The sequence below is a fragment of the Nematolebias whitei genome, chromosome 20, assembly GCF_014905685.2.
Source record: "Nematolebias whitei isolate Nwh7 chromosome 20, NemWhi1, whole genome shotgun sequence".
NCBI lineage: Eukaryota > Metazoa > Chordata > Actinopteri > Cyprinodontiformes > Rivulidae > Nematolebias > Nematolebias whitei.
The window spans coordinates 6,708,897-6,729,559 of record NC_056517.1 but is presented as its reverse complement, the minus strand read 5'-3'; the positions used below and the strand labels follow the sequence as shown (position 1 = coordinate 6,729,559).

Sequence of the window (20,663 nt, the reverse complement as noted above, 5' to 3'; positions counted from 1 at the left end):
GACCTGGAACTGGTTTTAATAAGGCAGGACATGATTACCCGTCCTGTTTTGGACCTGGAACTGGTTTTTAATTGGGTTGGACATTATTACCTGTCCTGTTTTGGACCTGGAACTGGTTTTAATAAGGCAGGACATGATTACCCGTCCTGTTTTGGACCTGGAACTGGTTTTAATAAGGCAGGACATGATTACCCGTCCTGTTTTGGACCTGGAGCTGGTTTTGTCTGTTTTAGTGTTCGTTCAGCTCCAGCTGTTCAGCAGTTTTCATGGATTTGAACGAAAGTGCAGGTTTTAGGACGGGCGGTGTTGTCCACAGGATCAGCTGGACATTTACATCACTTTGCCCTCAACACAAAGCTGCAGCTGCACCTTTATTTATTCCCATTTCCAACCAGGCTGTCCTGTGCACATGACGGAGGCCATCCTCATCGTCACATGTGTGACTTGGGTCTGGTCTTGGTTTGATCAGCAGACTTCCTGTGTGGAGAAGGTTTTCAGCAGCATCTCCTCCCAGATCAGCACACCTCCTCTGGATGCTGCAGATGCAGCCGCTCCCATTCATATGTTGGCTGTGGGACTCAGAGGAGGGTGGGAATCCTGTTCTCTTTGTCCAGCAACCGGATTGTCATGGTGTGTGTGTTGGGGGGGGGGGGGGGGGTCCTCAGCTGTGCTCACAGCTGAATCATTTCCATCTCAAAAGAATCCTGCATCATAGATCATTTTCTCTCAGCCTGCAGCAGCAGGAGTGATGACGAGAGCACCGTCAGGATTTATCTATGGAGACTACAGCACTGATGGTGTGCAGAACCACACCCCAGGAGCTCACACACTCCTCAGCAGCTCACACACTCCTCTATTAAATGTCTTATTTAAACAATGGTGTTCTGACACAAAGCATCACAGGACCACTCTGCTGCTGGAGGCAAGCTTAGTTTGGTATAAAACTAGAATAATAAATAAAATTCACTAGAGCCTGACCGATGTGGAAATTTTGGCTATAGTCAATATGAGAGGGGAAGGCTAATGCTGATAACGATGTACTGACTGAAAAATTTTGAGCTTTGTCCACCCCCAATCTAAGAAAGCGGCTACACTTGTCTTCCTAACGTGCGTTCACAGTTTCTATTCACCACAAAGTTATCAAGTGTGTTAATCGTCCTCTGTTCATTGTTTAGTCAGTCACGCATCGTGAAGGTCTAGTTGGTGTCGAGTCGACCGCAGCAGAGGTTTGTTTTTTCTTTGCAGATAAATAAAAATTTCAGACAAACAATACATTTCAGTGAAGACAACAAAGTTAATGTTACTAATACTGATATATATTTTACCTCTACGTTAGATTTATTGTTCTGGATAAAGTTTTATAAGGCAATAGCCTATGCAAGGTTATGTAAAGGTTAGCTTGCTGTCTTGAGAGGTGCGTAGCTAATGACAAGGGGGTTGAAGGATTGAATTTTTTATTATTGATTTGTTTTACAGATCAGTTAAAATAAACTTACCATACTCTGTATTGCTCCCTTCTTTGTCTGTGCTGAATGTGAAAGTGAAACTTAAGTGAACGGCCATGACTTGAAAGTGGTCTTCATGCGCCCTCTGCTGCCCATTGTACACTTACTCCAGCATTTTAGAGGTGAAAATGAGAAGTGCTTATATCGGTGCGTAATGGGACAATTGTCACTGATACGTCCCCAAATGTCTATCAGCCGTACCACGTATCGATCGGGCTCCAATACAAATGTGTTTATGTTGTGATAGCGACCTGCAATGTCGGCAGGTGTCAGAATGACAGAAACAGGTAGGTGCGAACACTTTTTAGACTTATTTCAACCTGAAGTAGGCATGGAACTATGGTAACCACAAAGCATCACAAAGTACTGGTTTTCAGGATGCACATTAGTAACTGTAAAAAGGTCACTTCAGTGAGGTGCTGCGTGGCCCTAGTGCCCAACTTTTTTGTATAACTTGCTGCTAAACAATGATTGTACCCCCTCACAGAGTGAAGAAGTAGAATTCAAACCACCGCACCATGTGTTGTGAGCACGATGACGTGAACAATAAGCGAGGCACTGACTTCTGCTTTGGTGTGCGTCTAAAAGCGTAAGAAAGTTCACAGAGGAAAACTGGGTTACCAAAATCCCAGATGATCCAAGATTGCTCCTCCCTCCACTGCTCCATCATTGCTCCTGGTGGTGGATAAAGTTGATCCCTCAACTCTGAGGATCCATCACTCTGCGCCTCCTCTGACAAGTTAACAACATAAAAAACCCTCTGTTCTTCTACACAGTGTAACTTCTACCCACTGGAATATATTTTACAAAAAAACCCCAGTAAGGTTTACTTACATTTTACTTCCAGTCCAGAAAAACACAATCTTAAAATCTACGAACATTCGATATTCAAATCTCTGTGGTGGGGGACACTGGTTGAAGTGATGAGAGCATCTTTATGATCATTTCACCAGTTAAGTGAACCATTCACTTCAGTCAAATGTGGCTCAGATCAGATTATTTTATGACCGTATGAACATGAAAACTCTGATTTCCTCAAATCCAACCCAGGTCTTGTCCATCTGTGCTACTGAATCGGATCCATCCAGTGAAAGTTTATGAAGTCTTTATAATTTTTTATATTTTTGCATGAATATGACCTAAAACATCAGATTTTTTACACAAGTCCTAAAAGTAGAAGAGAACCCAGTTAAAGAAATGAGATCAAATATTCTACTTGGTCATTTATTTATTGAGGAAAATGATCCAATATTATATATTTGTGAGTGGTAAAAATATGTGAACGTATACTTCCAGTACTGGTGTGACCTAACTGCAACTAAACGTTTCTGGTAACTGTTGTCCTCACATTAACAGCTGCTTCAGGCCCCTCCACAACATCTGGATTGGATTAAGGTCTGGACTTTGACTTGGCCATTCCACAACATGAACTTTATTCTTCTTGAACATTCTTTGGAAGAACCACTTGTGTGTTTAGGCTCAATGTGTTGCTGCATGGTCCACCAAGCACCACTGCGTTGGATGTTTTTCAGAGTGACCTCAGTCTGAGCACTTAGCTCGCATCTCGTCAGTGAAGTAGGTGTAAGCGGATCAGTCCAAGTATCGATAATGCCAGCGTCGTGCAGTTTAAACGTCTTCAAGTACAGAACAGAAGTCCAGGAGCTTCATTTCTTTTTAAACTTTTAACTTTCTAGATATGTCATGTCCTAGATGAGTCTACACCGACATGATCCTAGCATGATCTGTATTTGAGTTTTCTTCTGCTGTCATCACGTTGCTTCCTTCAGGAGTGTGAGTTTGTGCTGGAGGGTCCGGATCGGATGTAAACGCTGGATGAAACGGTCCTGTCAGATCATTTGATCAGCTCTGATTGTACTGCAGCGTTAGAGTTGACCCACGTTGTCTTTTTGACTTTCTGTACTATTCAACTGGACTAAGAAATGAAAAACAATAATAAAACTTGGTCTAATATTGTTCAGAGCCAACTTGTTTGTCCTCATTTTCACTGTTGGCTCTTGACTGAAAACAGCAGTAATGAGCCGTTTGTGTTCGTTCAGGAGGAGTCGGTTCAGTTCACGATGAGCGCAGAATAGTTTCATGGCTCAGCTTCAGCTCCAGCGTCAGTCTGAGGGAGGCTGCACTCATGGAGTTTCATCAAGGCCTCAGTGGAGGTTCTGCTGTCTGTTCTGATCCAGCAGAACCATCAGCTCATACTATCCTCGGACTTTTACCTTTTACCCCTCTGTTGTTGCCCAGGCCTGGTTCTACCAGCATTCTGTGTTTTGCTTGTGTAGTTGTGTGTCTGCGGAGGAATGCCAGGCATGTGGGTGAGCCCGGACACCCGTTGTTCAGGTGCAAGGAACCACAACTAATTTGAGAGGTTTTAGCCTCTACATTCAAAGGCACAGAGTGTCCCCCCCCCCCACACACCCCCACCCCCCCCCACCCCCAACAGGCGAGGGGTGTTGGTTTATGAGTCACACGGGAGTCCAGTGCTTTAATATGAAATAAAAACTTTAAAGTCCCTCCGTGTTTTATCAGAGATCTACTTTTGGTATAGCCTGTACTCTACTGGTACGTTACTGGTACACTATGTACTCTGCTGGTACGTTACTGGTACACTATGTACTCTGCTGGTACGTTACTGGTACACTATGTATTCTGCTGGTACGTTACTGGTATAATCTGTACCAGGGGTCTGCAATCTGCGGCTCTGGAGCCACATGTGGCTCTTTGGTCTCTCCCCAGCGGCTCTTTCAAGCTTTGACCAAAACTGACATAAAATTAAATTGTATTGGTTAAACAAACAACAAAAAAGGTTAGTTCGTACAGATTTCCTGTCATTTCTTTTGTAAATCTGTGAACACAGGAGCGAGCACGAGGAGCAAAACGTACTTTAACTTGATGCTTTATTTCTTTATACCAAGAACTGTCTGTATAGTTTAAGATTTTTTTAAATAAAAATAGGTAAAAACTGATCCCACCCTCTTTACAAGAATCTGGTCTTTTACTTTAATAAATGTTAAAAATAATTAGATTTTATTTATTTATTTTTGCTTTATAATGTAACACCTACTGGGAACACGATCCCCTTCCAGTAAACCTAAAGTGGCTCATGGGCCACCAGTTGATAACCACAGTTGTAGCAGGTTGTTACGGCTCTGGACACGTTTAATTTAATGAACGAAGGAGTAAAAATGGCTCTTTTGATCGTAAAGGTTGCATATCCCTGATCTGTACTCTACTGGTACATTACTGGAATAATCTGTACTCTACTGGTACATTACTGGAATAATCTGTACTCTACTGGTACATTACTGGTATATCTGTACTCTACTGGTACATTACTGGTATAATCTGTACTCTACGAATACATTACTGGTATAATCTGTACTCTACTGATAAATTACTGGTGTAATCTGTACTCTACTGATACATTACTGGTATATCTGTACTCTACTGGTACATTACTGGTATAATCTGTACTCTACTGGTACATTACTGGTATACTCTGTACTCTACCAGTACGTTACTGGTATACTCAATTGGCATGTTACTGGTATACTTTGTACCCATTAGTTATGACATTATTATTAAGCAGGTAACAAGGTTTTTAATTAATTAATTAATTTTACAAAGTCTGGGGCAAAGTGGGAAATTTCCTTCCCTGTTTAACATTTTTTTAGCAGAGAAGGAACTGTTGGAACTCCTTTTTTTATTGTGCTCCCGAGGAGAAAATGTCCAGTTGGACTGTAGGACTCATTCGGTGGTGCCGTCACCAAGGCTGTTTTTTTAACCATGGTGGACAACGTTCAGTCATCTGCAGCCCCGCACATTTAAGATGGCGCTAGTCCTCCTTATTGATCGTGTCTTCTTCGTCAGGCAGGCCGGGTCAGTTCTGGTGCTGAGAATAAAGTATGGACCAACTCTTCTGCACGAGTGGTGCGTTCAATAAAACTAAACCAAGTCATTATGAAGCTGCAGACTTGGGGTTCTGAGTGTGGAAGTGGCAGAACGACCTCTGGTGCTGTTGTTGTGCACCGGATCACCCAGACGGTTCCAGCAGGTTTGGTCTGAACCATGACTCACCTGTCTCATGACATCATTGCTTCTCTACAACAGTCCCACTTCATCCCCTCTGAACCCCAGGGCTGCTCTGTGTGCTGTGCTTCTCTTATACATGAAATAAATATGTGTGGCTCTTAAATGCACATTGTCTTACGATCCATGTACAGGTGTGGCAGGTGATGAACTAACCTGTCGAGTCATGTGTTCTCACAGAACACCACTACAAGGCTGCAGCTGTCAAACCAGTGTCATTAATTTAAACATGAGTTCAGAACCTTTACTTCTAAAAGCTGACGGGGGTTCCTGTGAGACTGAGGACCACTAAGCCGTGTACAGTCACAGGTTTACACAAAACTTCACATCACAACTGCAGTGTTTAGGTAGAGGTGTGAGTCTCTGTGTCTGGGGATTTGAGTCGACAAGATGAAAAGATTAAACAATATAAATAGAACCTTTATTTAAAACAATAATTTTAGGTTCTTTACTGTATCAAATCTTTTTGCTTCATTTTATATTTATAACAAAAATAGGAACAAATGCATGAGTGCATAAAATTATCTAACTTAAATGACCAGTAGTAGGTTAGCTTAGCTGCCTGGCTTTTTCTAAAATAAAATAAAAAATCTAGGAACAAATAATTCATCCACCCATCATCCATCATCTTTACCCACTTCTTCCTTTTCGAGTCACGGGGGTCACTGGTGCCCATATCAACCATCACTGTGCGAGAGACGGGGGACACCTGGACAGGTCTCAAGTCCATCACAGACACATAATTCAAAATATTTAAATAGAAAAATAAAGACTTTCCTACCATAATGCATTAAGTTTTAACTCAACATAAAATACAGACTTCACAGTTTTTTTAACCATATTGTTCTAACATTTGTTATATTTTCAAAACTTAACCTAATGAAATATACAGACTTCACAGTTTTAACCATATTGATTCATATTTGGTAAATCTTTAACAAAATTTCAAAACCTGTGCAAGTCTGCACAAAAACCTCTTCTGAACTGTAATTTATTAACCATAAACTGTATCATTTAGAGCTGGCTCCAGTCGATGCGTCTCATCTGTCTACTTCAACCTGTTAAAAACACAAATTACATTAAGTTTCTTGTACAACTTGTCTATAAGTTTTAGTTTAATATGAAAAAAACGTTACCTTTGAGCTGCAGCTGGTGCATTAATCCCACTTTATTCGTTGTTTCATGGTGGAGTTGTGGTGCATCTTTATCGCTAAAAATCTACGTGAAGGAATAACGTACATTGAATCCAGCGTATTAAAAATTAACCTGAACCCCTCACCTTCCACTGAGCTGTCTGCTCGTAAATCCTCTGCAGAAGATGGAGAGAGACATCTTCACAGCTCTTGAAGAATCAGCTGAAAGTTTGTTGCAGAGTTCGCTGGTCGTTGCTTTTGGCCGCTTTTCATCTTCCTTTCGCACATTTTGTCCGTATTTCCAAAATACTGTACCGCAATTTTATTTTGCACGTCTTGCAAACAACCGTGCTCTTGTCAATCTCTGTCTTTCCCGGAACATTGTAGAATCCAAAATAAGTAAAGTAAAGTTAAGTGCTATGTGTTGTCATCATTGTATGTTCCCATTCAATTGGTTCTCTTCATTTAACCCATCACACCTGGGGTACACCCAGGTGGAGCAGTGGGCAGATATGCAAGTGCCCGGGGAGCAATTCGAGATTAGGTGTGTTGCTCAGAGACACCACGACATGTGGGAATGGCTGGGGATCGAACCTGGGACTTTCGGGTCCCGGGTCGGCTGCCCTACCTCTACCCCCCATAAGACTTTACACTGTGTTTTAACGACAAAGGAGCGGGTTGAATCATGCTGTCCTCCGCTCCATGCTAGCAGACTCCATTCAGATAAAGGGAGCTGGCTAACAAGGTTGCAGTATGGTGGCCTACAAGGCCAAATTGTACGGTGGCGGAACAGACACGTACGCTCGGGAGTAGGAGCAGAAAAAAATTAAAAAACACATTTTAAAATCAATTTATGGAACTGTAGAATTGTTTCAGACTCACCAGAACCAATAATCTAGATTCTTTAATGAATATATTTTTCAGCACCCTTATATATATATTGGCACAACTTCAGTCATTTTAATTGGTATTATTTACACATCTGTTTACATCAAGACGTCAGAATAAACAAGACATTTCACTTCAAAACAGAGGCACCAGGCTGTTAACATTATATACTACAGTGTAATAAACTCTGCAGATTTCATTACTTTGTGTTTTGGAGACACCATGTTGGGCTTTGAAGTCAGAGCTGATTAAATTAATTTATCTTTTTGCATCAAAGGAGCGTTTGGTTGTGTTTTCCTGCAAAGCACATTTAGAAGTGAAGCTTGTTGGTCAATTGTGACGAAGACATGTAAAGTTCGATGATGTTGGAATTATTTAGTTGATGTTTCCCCTTTAAATTGTCTCTAAAATGTGAGTGGAGCTGGAGCAGCTGCCAGGATGCAGTTTGTTCTTTAGATCAGACTTCTACATATTTATAAGAGCAGACAATGCTGTGCCTCTCCTCCTCCCATTCTCAATCTGTTGGACCATCCATGCCTCCTCTTTGTTCCTCTGCTTCAGTGTCTACCAAACTGGGTTTATGTTGTTTCATTGTTCTCAGCAAATATGAGCAATTTCTCCACCCAGTCATCGGTAAACTATTCTCCCTGAAAATCTGTGCCCGTCACTAACATTTCTGTGTGCTGAGGAGGTTCCGTCTCATGTTTCTGAACCCTCAGGTGTAGTTTGTGTTGATGGGAGTTGTTGTTTTATTCATCTCCAGTTTTCAGAGACTTATAGAAAGAACGTGTTTTTGGTTTGGACTGCAGAGCCGAGCTCTGGTTCCAGCTTTGACCTGCAGCCATAAACAATTCAGCTCTGCAGAAAGCTCCCTTTCTGTGAGGGGGGGAGGGGGGTCATTAGGGTCTGCTGGGCCCCCTTTCCCAACACAAACAGGTCACATCTGCTACAGACAAAAGGCTAGCCGTAATGAATGTGAGGGGGTGGGTGGACGTAGGGTGATGGTGCGGAAGGGGTTGTGACCTATGGAAATATTTCTTCAATATAAAAGGTACCTCTGAAATGAAGTATCTTATACACACACACACAGTCTAAGATAGTTGGGGGGAGGGCAACATAAAGCTGTGTAGACCACACAAGAGTGAGACATGGTCAGAGGGATTGTAAAATGGAATAAAAGCCATTTTGATCAAACATTAAAAATTACGTTATGTTATGCATCTCACATTCAGAGTATGTGTTGCAGATGGCTGAGCTACAAACACGTCATGTATTAGCTCAATATCTGCAAAATTAACATTTATCTTGGCTAATGTTGATTAGAAGTGGTGGCTCCTTAAGGAAGAGCCAAGCCATCACACAAAGGATGCTCCTTTCAGCCTCTGGAATCAAGGATCTTGTTCTTTTAGTCCTGATCCATACCTCTTCATGACCATAAGTGAGGGTTGGATCATAAATGGTCCAGTAAATAGAGAGCTTTGCCTTTCTGCTCAGTTGTTTCCTCACCATGATAGACTTGAATCCATTATCATGGCAGAGGTAGTCCCAAAGCTCCCCAGTGGCAGCGTGACCGGGGTTGACAGGGCGTGCCTTATATTGTAGCACTTTGAGATTGAAAAATGTCAAGTGCAGGACAAATTCAATAAATTATTATTATTAGCCCTGAGATGCTGAAGGCACTGGACATTGTGGTGCTGTCATTGTTGACAAGTCTCTTTAATGTTGCATGGAGGACGGGGACAACAGCTGTGAAGTGACAGACCTGATGGGGGAGGTAGTTTCTAGTTTAAAAGGGGAACTGAAGAGTATCAAACTATCTATCACACTTCTCAGCTTCCCTATGAAAGATCACTGTAGGGTTTTGGAAAAGAGGCTCTGACCAATCGTTGAACCTCGGATTCAGGAGCAGTGTGGTTTTCGTCCTGGTCTTGGAACAGTGGATCAGATCTTTACACATGTGGAGTCGCTAAGGGGGTCCTAGGAGTTTGATTCTTTTATTCTGTGTTTTGTGGACCTGGAAAAAGCTTAAGACCTTGTTCTCCATGGCGTTCTGTGAGGGCTACCGCAGGAGTATGGGGTGCCAAGGTCTCATTTCAGGGCTCTCTGTAAAAGCAAAGCAGCAGTTTGTTTCTCATCCTTGGTCCAAATGGCTCAGGTCTCCGATCCTGCTTGTGGTGGTCATGATCTCGCAGTCGTGGAGAAGAGGTGGTCTGGGAGCCTGGAGGTTTTGTTTCTACTTTATGCAGATGATGTGGTTCTGTTGGGGTGTTCAGGCTACAAGCTTCAACATTGATTTTAGAAAAATAAAACAAATTTTAGGCTATCAAATCATTCTGTTATTTTAAGGGAAAGTTTAACAGGAGGGAATTTTTTCTTCAGAGCATTTCACTTCCTTTAAGTGCAAAATGCTTTTTCCAAACTCAAAAATTGTTTAATAATTCTGATTAAAATATTTAACCAAACGTAGTTACTTCCCCCTCTTTAAAGTCTCTTTAAATCCATCCAGTGGTTGATGAAATGAAATGCTGTTTGGGACCCTCTGGTCCAGATATCTGCTCCATCAACACAAACAGTAATCAGAGCTGAGTATGTGGACTGCTCTCACCTTACGTCTTCTGTTTTTATAAAGATGTCATGGTTTTAAATAGAACTGGGTGTTGTATGTCCAGTGCAAGAGTGTAAATCTTTACAGTGTTTGTTGGTATCGTGGAGATGAAAGCAGTGGAGTCAGCACATGGCTTGTGTGTTTCTGTGACATAACCACCACTAAGTTAAGGTTTCTGATCACATAAGGACTTGTTTTAGGTTTATTGAATGGTTGTTATAACCAAATAGTGCTCTTTGATTGGTCCTAGCTTCATTATCCCCCGTTCTCAAGAACAAAAGGGAGGTAATATATTGTGGGACAGAGACTTTGATGAAGCTCTCAGAGAACATTGTCTGGCCATTGGATGAAGTTCTACAACTGATTGACCTTAGGAGCCATTCAAGATGGCTGCTCCAGCTAAGCATCTTTAACAGACACGTAAAGTTATAGAGCCAGTGTTGCAGATGTTAAGCTAAAACTAGCTGTGATAGTGGCCCTAAAGCCCCATGATACGGAACTGTTAAGTAAAGACCGATTAGTCAAAAGAACCACTGGGGATTTTCTTGGTGAAGGAAATAATTTTTGACCTTTAAGAAGCTTCAATGTCAAATAAAGCACCTGCTGTTGACCCGAACGCAGCAGAATTGCTACGCTTTCACTTTAAACTGCGTATTGGAAACAAGGCCTAATACTTGATTCCCATTAGAACTAGGGGTGCACCGGCCCCGATTTCCTTAATTTTGGAAAATCGGAAATTGGCCAATACTTGCATGAGAAACCAATTTTACAGATTTTTTTTAGTTTTAACAACAATTGTCATTTATATTTCAAAGCACTACCTCATGGCCAGTTAAAACAAGTTTGTATTGTTTCTAGGATATTGTTGAAGGGTATGTTTTTCAGTAAAATAATATTGGAAAATTGAAGGTGCGTTTTGACATTATTTTACACCTGACAGTGTCGCTTATAAAATAAAATCGGTGTCAGCCAAAATCAGAATTGGCAGGTCAGACTTTTTAGAAATCGGTGATCGGCCAGAAAACTGCAATCGGTGCACCCCTAATTAGAATGTACCATAAACCAACCGTCCAACCGACCGAGGCAGTAGGTGTTGGGTGAAGCAGTGTTTCCCCTACCATAATACCAGCAGGGCGCCCTTCCCTGTTAACAGAACTGAGCACCCTGCCTACCGAACCGGACCCCCCCCCCCCCCCCCCAAAAAAAACGTTGACAACTGCCGGCACTGATGTAGTGCTAAGCTAGCGGCGCGTGAGACAGATGTGTTTAAAAGCTCCATTTCCCTCGCGTTTATCCAGCTCCCTCCCACCCCCGCTCGAAAACTCTGTACAAGCAGCATGCAACACAGATGTGTCATGAGCGCCCTGCCAAGGCAAGTAATGTAGGGGAAACACTGGACTGTGAAAGATGCAATGACTCCTAAAACAAACAACAACGTTCTGATCACAGGCAAGGGAAGTAAAGTGTTTGTTGTTGGTGCATAAATTTAACTGAAATTTGAGCCTTTAGTTGTTATAATTTGGTCTTCACGTCTTGTCTCTAAATTCACATGTTGCACTTGAAGTTATCAGCAGGTCGTTGTCTTTAAGGTTTACATGAAATTATATGATCTTAGCCTCATAAATAACGTATTGTTTGTAATAATATCAATAGAAAGTTGTCACAATCACAGTTTTCTTACTGCTGAACCTTCCTTTACCGCTGACAAAGTGTTAGGAGTAACTTGCAGTTTCAGACGGCTTGTCTGTCCTGTGGATTTTATTATTGGCAGTTGGAACTTATCGGCGCTCACTTATGAGTTGTAACACTTTAACCTACAGGACACAACGATTATTGATCTCTCATGCACAGCCACTGAGGAGGAAAGTTGCTCATTGTTAGCGCATCCTATAGTGCCTGGATGTAAGAAGTGTGGCACCACCTTCGTGCACGTGATCCAAACATTTCTGCTATAAAAAAGACCCATTGATCTCCTGAAGGAAATAAAGGAGTATTTTGCATGAAGTTTCAGCTCCCATCATCGAAGCAGCATTTTAAAAAGCACATTCTTGTCTTCAACTAGGATCAAAGTCCAGCTGACTTGTTTTTGAAAGTACCCGGAGTCATCAGAGGAGACGGAAACAAACGTCTGGCATGCTGTTATTTCCGGTCTGTTCCAGACTACAGTAAACTCTCAGCTTTTCCCCACACATGGCATCATGTCCCAGATGTTCCCAGACGTGAAGGAACCTGTAAAGATGAGTTTCCTCTGCAGACTGTAGGAGAACTCCTCCTGCTGTTAACTTACAGCGTGAGGGACAGTCTGTTCCAGCCTGAGGTAGCGTGCCGCTTTATTAAAAACACTACAGCTAATGGAAAACTGGATCGTCTGCCTCTGTTCCTCTTTTTTCAAACAAAACAAAATGCTTCAGTTGAACAAGAGCAGAATGAAAGAAAGAATGAAAGGAATGCAAGAAGCTGTTTGTCCCCAAAATATGTTTAAACCATCAAAGACTTGAAGAAGTGCATATCACCCGCTGCTGTTCATGGTAGAGTTACAGACTTAGAGTTATAATGAAAAACAACGTTCTTCTACCCGTTCTTGCTCTTTTGTTGTTGACTTAGACTGCTTTTTTGTGGTGGCCATCTTGAATTGGTTTGACCTGAAAGTTGAACGAGTCGTAGATGATGATAATAATAATAATAATAATAATGTATTATGTATTGTCATCATTGTATGTTCCCATACAATCATTCAGTGATCACTTTCTGACAGTTTCCCTAACATCCAGCCAGTGGTTCGTGAGATATTTTGCTAACAGACAGAGTTTAACTCAAACTATCATTAACGTTTTCAACAAAGACTCTGTACTGCTCAGTGTGTGTTTTGGGAATCAGTCTTGGTTACCACTAGGAATGCGCGATATATACGGTATACGGTAGAAACGATAGAAATTTAGCCTACGATAAAGATCTGTCTTCTACCGGCTAACTGCAGTAATGCTGTGTCTGATGTAAAATCAGAGCTGTCAGTTTAATCATTACTTTTTTTTAGTTGAAAACTGTGCGCAAGTGGTGTCAAAGTCTTTTCTTCGAGAGCTAAGTAGCGAAGCTACAAGCTAACTACGGCCGGCTTGCCGTAATGTTGCCGTATTCTGACGCATGCGCAAAACGCTGTTCCGTTGAAAGTTAAAGTAAGCGTTGGTCAGCTTTAGAGAAACCTGCTCTCTGATCTGTGAAAAGAACGCTGTGCTGTGTGATTTTACTGCGAGACCCTCTGGTCAAAGCCACAGACTCATTTTGTGTCAGCTCCATTAAAGCGGAAGGAGTCGCCCTCTAGAGGGTTGGAGGGTGAAGTGTTTCAGTTGCTGCTCTGTTGCTGTTCATTTATTAAGTAAGTCTGGAAACTGTTAAAAGTTAACAACATATTATTTAGTTTAAAACATATGGCTAAAACTACATTTGATATCTTTTGCACTGTTTTGCACTACAAGAAAGAAGCCTAATACTTGATTTGTTTATTATTTAAAAACTCTGGACCTAGTAGTGGAATTTTCTTAATTCAAAATATATGATGGAAAAAGGAGACACTATGCTTTTTTTGTTGCAAGTTTATAACTAAAACATATCGCGATATATATCGTTATCGCCACCCTTCACAATACATATCGTAATATGAATTTTATGCCATATCGCACATTCCTAGTTACCACCACACAAAATCTTAGGTCAGTATCGGTTAAACTGACTCAGAGTCTTTAGGTCAACTGTGGCGGCCATATTTAATCAGGTTGACAACTTTTACTTTTGTTTGGAGAGTAACTATAAATGTTTTACTTGTCATGACCATAGCAGCACAGAAAGACGGCAGTCTTTTATGTGGACATTTATAACATGGAGCTAATCTTTTATTAATATTATTTTAAACGGAGCTGTTATCCAGTCTGTGAGTGCTTAGACTGTGATTTATTTATTCATGGATTATATTTAAATAAATACCACCGAAACAGATCAGCTGATGACTGTCAAATTTACTTCCCTCTCAAGCACACCAGTGCACGTTCTATTCAACCTCTTCTTGACTGCCTGGCTGACATCAGGGACTGGATGACGTTAACTTTCTTCGGTTTTAATGAGAAGAAGACAGAAGTCATGATGTTTCCTCCTAATGGCACAATCAAGAACCACTGCATCAACCTCTGCTCTCTAGCCCTGTTAGAGAAACCAGTAATCACTAATCTGGGAGTGAAAGTGGACCCTTGCCTGAAACTAAACGGTCATGTACAGTAAACTTGGTTGTTAAATCCTGTTTTTTTCAGTTGAGGCAGATCACTCAGCTTCTCTCAGGTCTGAGGGATCCCTGATCAGGATTTAGTCTGAAGTGTATTTTAAAGGCATTGAGATGCATCATTGATCATTTTATTGCAGGCCTATGATTTTCCATTGAATCGTGGCGGGTTTAAAGATCCCCACCCGTCATGCACGGTTGACTTTTCTTCTTATACCAAAAAGTACAGTGGTGTTTTTTCTCCTGGGATGGAGAGTCAACCGGTCTGTGGAGTCCACACCCCGACCCCATGAACCCATGTCCTTGACCTGAGTTAATAGAACAGGAAACGATTAATCAGAAATGAAGAAATGAATGATCAGACTGCATGTTCCAGAAAATACACTTCTGAAGTAAGAATTGAAACAATTATCAGTCATTTTTTAAAATTTACCCTTTATTTATACAAGTAGTCTCATTGAGCCACAATAACTCATTTTCAAGAGAGACCTTGAGTCTCAATGAACGTTTCAAAGATTTTTTCTTAAGAAAAACAAATCAAAACTGGTCTGGTGTGTATAGAAAAAACTAGTTTTTACAAAAGTAAACTTTCATTACAACATTCTGCTTGTTAAAATGATGGAAGAAAATGTGTTGACTGAAGCATCGACAGTGCTTTGGTTGGAATTAAATTAAACGTGTGTAATGTTCAAATGTTATATGTTCTTGTAAACGCAGACACAGACTGGAGGCAGAAGCAGAATAAATCCCGCGGGGAAACGGGGTTCGTTACAGTTGCTCCAGCAAAATAAAAATAGTGACATAAATCAACACTTCGAAGTAATTTGGTAAAAATAGACAAAGTCCCGTTGCAGAATAAATCAGAGGTATTGACAGTTGATATTGAGCGAACACAGACGTTTGGACTTTTTTTACCATAATTTTCGCTGTATAAGTCGCAGTTTTTTGCATAAATTAGCATGCCTGCCACTTATACACCAAAGTAAAATATTTGTTTGTTTCCCATGTTTATAACCAATTTTTGGTTGAGATCTGATGATTTCATTCATTGAAATCGTCAGATCTCAGCCAAAAATTGGTTATACACATGGGAAACAAACAAATTTCATTCATTGGGGGAGTGGTGGCGCAGAGGTTAAAGAAGGTGGGCCTGTGATTGGAAGATCGCCGGTTCAAGCCCCGGTACCGACAACATCAAAAATGTGGGTGGGGTAGGTGAAGCACCCACACCTGCCCCCACCCTCATTCGTCCCACTCTGGGCCCTTGAGCAAGGCCCTTAACCCCCACCATCTGCTCCTCAAGGCGTCCTAGAGAGCAGCTCTCTGCTCCACACAGAGGGCTGTGGTAGCTCGGTGGTCTGCGGTTGCATCAGGAAGGGCATCCAACATAAAAATAACTGCCAAGTCTTCGTGCGACTTAGTTCGCTGTGGTGACCCCTAACACCGGGAGCAGCAGAAAGAAGGAAAAAAAATCTGACGATTTCATTCATTCTGACATGGAAAATATTGAACACAACCATTTTCAGCCATTAGAGAGCCCTCGACTAATATGGCAAGCCAAGTGTCTCATTAACAGGTAAAAGAGGCTATTAATGAGACACTGGGCTTGCCATACCAAACCATCTTCTTCTCGCTCCAGAACTCCTGCAGCAAACGTCAAATCAGCTGCATTTCGCCTCACTGCCCAGGCGAAATGCAGCTGATTTGACCATTAAAGTGCATTTATTAAGGAAAAGTTTAACTGAGACACACCTTTGTTATAATTTCGAGCAAACAAATAATTGTTTTTAAGTGTTAATATTGTTAAATTCTTGTTAAAGTCCTCCTGTGCACGCTCCCGTGGCCGCCATTTGGCAGCCCATTGATTTTTGGCACAACACCGGTACGCGTTTCCGGGTTGTCAGCGGTGATGCATAATAGATGCGACGTATACGGCGAAGCGACGTGTACTTGTTTTTTTCCACTTTATTACACATATTTGGAGTGAAGCGACGTATATGGCTGTACGACCTGTACGGCGGCAAGTACGGTAACTTTACTCCTCATACTCCACCTTGCTCCTGGCTGGTGCTGTTAGCTCCTACATGATGTTTACCACAGACCTCACGCTGCCCATAATGAAGGAGGGGCGACCTGGCTTTAACCTCCTCCTCTCTGTCGTCTCTCCCCGACTCTGTTCTGGTTCCTCCCTCCTCTGCATCCTCCGAGTTGTTTTCCAGGTTTCTGCAGAGACAGAGTCTGGTCTGGTCACGTCAGTCAGCTTCTGCACACCCATCTCTTCACATTTATCAGAACATACCTAATAAATTGCCACAACTAAAATAAAACGGAAACTTTTAATCACAGATTGTCATCGTTATGATCACAGAACTATTTTGCTTCTTATGTATTGTAAACCCCTGCCTGGCTTGGACTGGCCACAGTCATCCCAGCCCCAACCCAGGTCAGGCCAGTCCAGATGTCCATCATGTGGAGCTCAGGAACTCTGTTTTGATCCAGACAGATCCAAAAGCATCACTTTGGACCAGGAACTCTAATTTAAACTCTCTGAAATGTTCCCCACAACCAGGAAGCCCAGGTTGAATGAAGAAGTAGACCCTCATCACCTCCACCGAAATGTCCAATCAGTCCCCTGGGGGAAACGGGTTCTGTTTCGGGGGCAGGGTTTGTTTTGACTGCAGAAAGCCTGGCAGCATGTGGGCCGAGCCGATGAATCAGGACTGCATGAAGTCACACGAGGAGAGGCCATGTGAATAATCTGCTCCACTTCACACTGATGTGGCTTCTTCATTCCAGATCTGTGGGTTTCCCCACAGTCACTGTGAGGGTCCAGAGCAGGTGTAGTCCAGTCTGAGGACTGTGCCCCAGATAGCATCATATGTAGGAAACACCAGGCCTCTGCTACAACAATACAGTATGGTGGCACTTTATACTAGATCAAAACAAATGGGAAATGATCCATTTGCTGTCTAACAAGGTTAAGTCAGGTCTTCTGGACAGATTCTTCTTTGTTGAAAAAGAAACCATCTTTAAGTAATCCATCTTTTTCATTCAATCTTTATTTATTCAGGTTAATCCCATTGAGCCTTGAGGACTCATTTACAAGAGAGACCTGATTTCAATAAAGAATGATGACAACAATGGACAACAGCGACAACAATGGACAATCACAAAAGAGGCATACAGATTTTATTTTTTAAATTTTCTTTTACAAATTAAAATAAGATGGCAAAAATGGCAAAAACAGCTAGATCATAAGGCAAATGTAGAAAACTAAAAACAGAAAACTAAAAACAGGAACATGTCTGCATTGGTCCTTGCCAGGAGTCCAACAGATTCTTAAAGCGACTTAAAAAGTTTAACGTCTTATATCCCGTTTTAAGTTTAGACTACTAGTGGACAAATTGACCTCATTCATTCATTCATTCATTCATTCATGCAATTCATTTCCTTAAACGATTTGCTAAAATTGAATAGTTTTCATTTGATACTATTTCTATCTTAACATGTGATTCTTGACCTGCCATTGTGTATCTGTTCCTCTCAAGCCCAGCCGGTCGAAGCAGATGACCGCTTGTCTTGAGCCTGGTTAAAGGTTTCTTCCTCATGAGGGAGTTTTTCCTTTCCACTGTCGCCTTCATGCTTGTTCAAGATGAGAGTTCTGGAGTTAAACTGGAGGTAAACTCAAAAGTAGTCTGCCCCTCAGATAAATAATGTTAAGTTATTATTTTTTTATATGAATAATTATTTTTATATATGAATGTTTCTGTTCAGTGGCCCAAGATGACTTCTGTTGTGACGGCGCTATATAAATAAACTGAATTGAATTTTAATTTGGGTCCATATCGTCCAGCCCTTTTGGGAAGGCAACCTCCAATAACTGATAAATTACTTTTTTATTTGCTTGCTTTGTCCACCCCCAACAATAAAAAAAGACAAGTGGAACAGGGCTTGTTTATTTAGCATTGCTGTTAGCAACCTTGATGCTAAGCTAATCAGATCCATGCTATACCTAGTCCCACAGTAGGTTTACAAGTGGTCCACTGGTCATAGAAATAGTCTTCCTAACGTGCGTTCACATTTTCTATCCTCCGCTATTCACTATAAAGTTATCAAGTGTGCTACAAAAATATCAATTAAACAAAGAAACGCCTTCCCCGTTCATTGTTAACACAATCAATCACATATGGTGAAGATCAAATGAGTTACTAACCACAGCAGCATTTATTTTTCTTTGTAGAGAAGTAAAGATTTCAGACAAACAATTTATTTATTTCAGTAAGGACGACAAAGATAATGTTACTAACACTGATGTATTTTACTGCTATGTTAGATTTATTGTTCTGGATAAAGTTTTACAAAGCAATAGCCTATTGCTTTGTAAAAAACAATAAATAAATATAACGTTAGCTTGCTGACTTGAGAGGCATATAACTAATGACAAGCGGATTGGAGAGAATTTATTTTTGATTTTTGTTTTACAGATCAATTAAAATAAATAAACTTATCATGCTGTGTTCAGCAAAATATTCTACACAGTATTGTTCCCTGCTTCATCTGTGCTGAACATGAAAGCGCAACTTAAGTGAACGGCATGGACTGATGACAGACGTATGTTTTTTTACCAGTATCGGGCTATAGTCTGAATAATTTGTGCAGCAGTGTTCGACTGTTCCACCTTAATCATCACGCCACTTGAGAATGACTGATACGTGCAGCTGAAACCAGATGTTTACATACACTGTATAAAAACACGAAGAATCATTAAAGTCCATGCTCAATAATCCAGGTATACAATCTAACAATTTTCAGTCAGTCATCTGGACAGTTTCTTTTTTTGTGTGCTTAAATGTTTCACCTTCCATCCAGAAGGCTTCATCAGTCAAGCAAACACACAACACAAAACTGATTCTTCCCCCAACGACTTACTCCAAAGTGTAACAAACCAGTTACTTTGGTGCTAAGATGGTCTCTTTGTCATGCCCCCTCCTCTGGTGCTGGCCCTCTCCCTTGTCGACAGTCATGTCAGACTGCATCAAAACCAACAAAGTCCATGCTCAATAATCCAGGTATACAATCCAGTAATTTTCAGTCAGGTCATCTGGACAGTTTCATCTGTTCCACTTTGGAGTAATCTGTGTGGGGAAGAATCAGTTTTGTCTTGTGTGTTTCCTTGACTGATGAAGCCTTCTGGATTGAAGGTGAAACGTTTCAGCACCAAAAAAAAAAAAAGAAACTGTCCAGATGATCTGACTGAAAATTGTTGTTGGACAAAGAACCATGTTTTTCTCTGTCTGAAACTAACTCAGACTCGAGCCTTTCCTGTTTGGGTCAGTTAGGATTCAATAAATTTTGTTTATTTGTTAAATGTGCGGATAATGAGCGAGAGGATGTTTTACTTTATTCCAACTCACATGTTTACATACCGGGTACATGTTCTTAGTTTTTGGTATCTTTGCTAAGAATTGTGGAGGTCAACAGTGCTCTTCTTGATGTCTTGGCTGATTTTTTTTTCCCATGATGCAACACAAAGAAGCAGTGTTTGAGGCGTGCTTGAATACATCCACAGCTGTTCCTCCAATTAACTCCGATTGTGTCAATTAACCAATCAAAAGCTTCCAGAGGAATGAGATCATTGTCTGGAACTTTTTCAGCTGTTTAAAGGTATAATAATCTTAGTATCAAAGTTGTGGTTTGGAATAAAGTAATAATAAGTTCCTACATGATTTTAAGAGTAATTTAATCAAGCAAACAAACAATCCTAACAGACCTGAAACTGTAAAGGTTTAACCTGGTTCAATGTCAGACTGAGAAATGAATTAAGTCTTCTATAACATCTGTTTTCAGCTGTATATCTGTTCTTCCTGTGATTCCACTCTTCTGTTTTATGGCCGGACTCATAAGTTTTGTTTATATCTGTCCAGCTGTGGCTGAATAGTTTGTGTTTGTTTAGGGCTTAGATTGAATTGTTATTGATCTCTGTCCTGTCAGGTTGTGTTTCGTCATTTTTCTCTTCCGCCTACCTTCCACAGTGTTTCAGTAGATTAGATTAGACTTAATCCAGTGTTTTCATTTGAAGGGCCTCCGGGGCCTCACTACACGCTGTTCTGGAGCCACTTAGAGCTTTGTCACAGTAATCCATCTTTGTTATCCTGCACTCCTTC

At 41.1% G+C, this 20,663-nt stretch overlaps 1 protein-coding gene across 1 annotated transcript in view; it reads left to right on the top strand.

The window, feature by feature from the left end:
- The window catches only part of tgfbr1b (transforming growth factor, beta receptor 1 b), a 48,358-nt gene that overhangs the window by 481 nt on the left and 27,214 nt on the right, over positions 1-20,663 (top strand). The gene's annotated exons all lie outside the window — the stretch shown is intronic.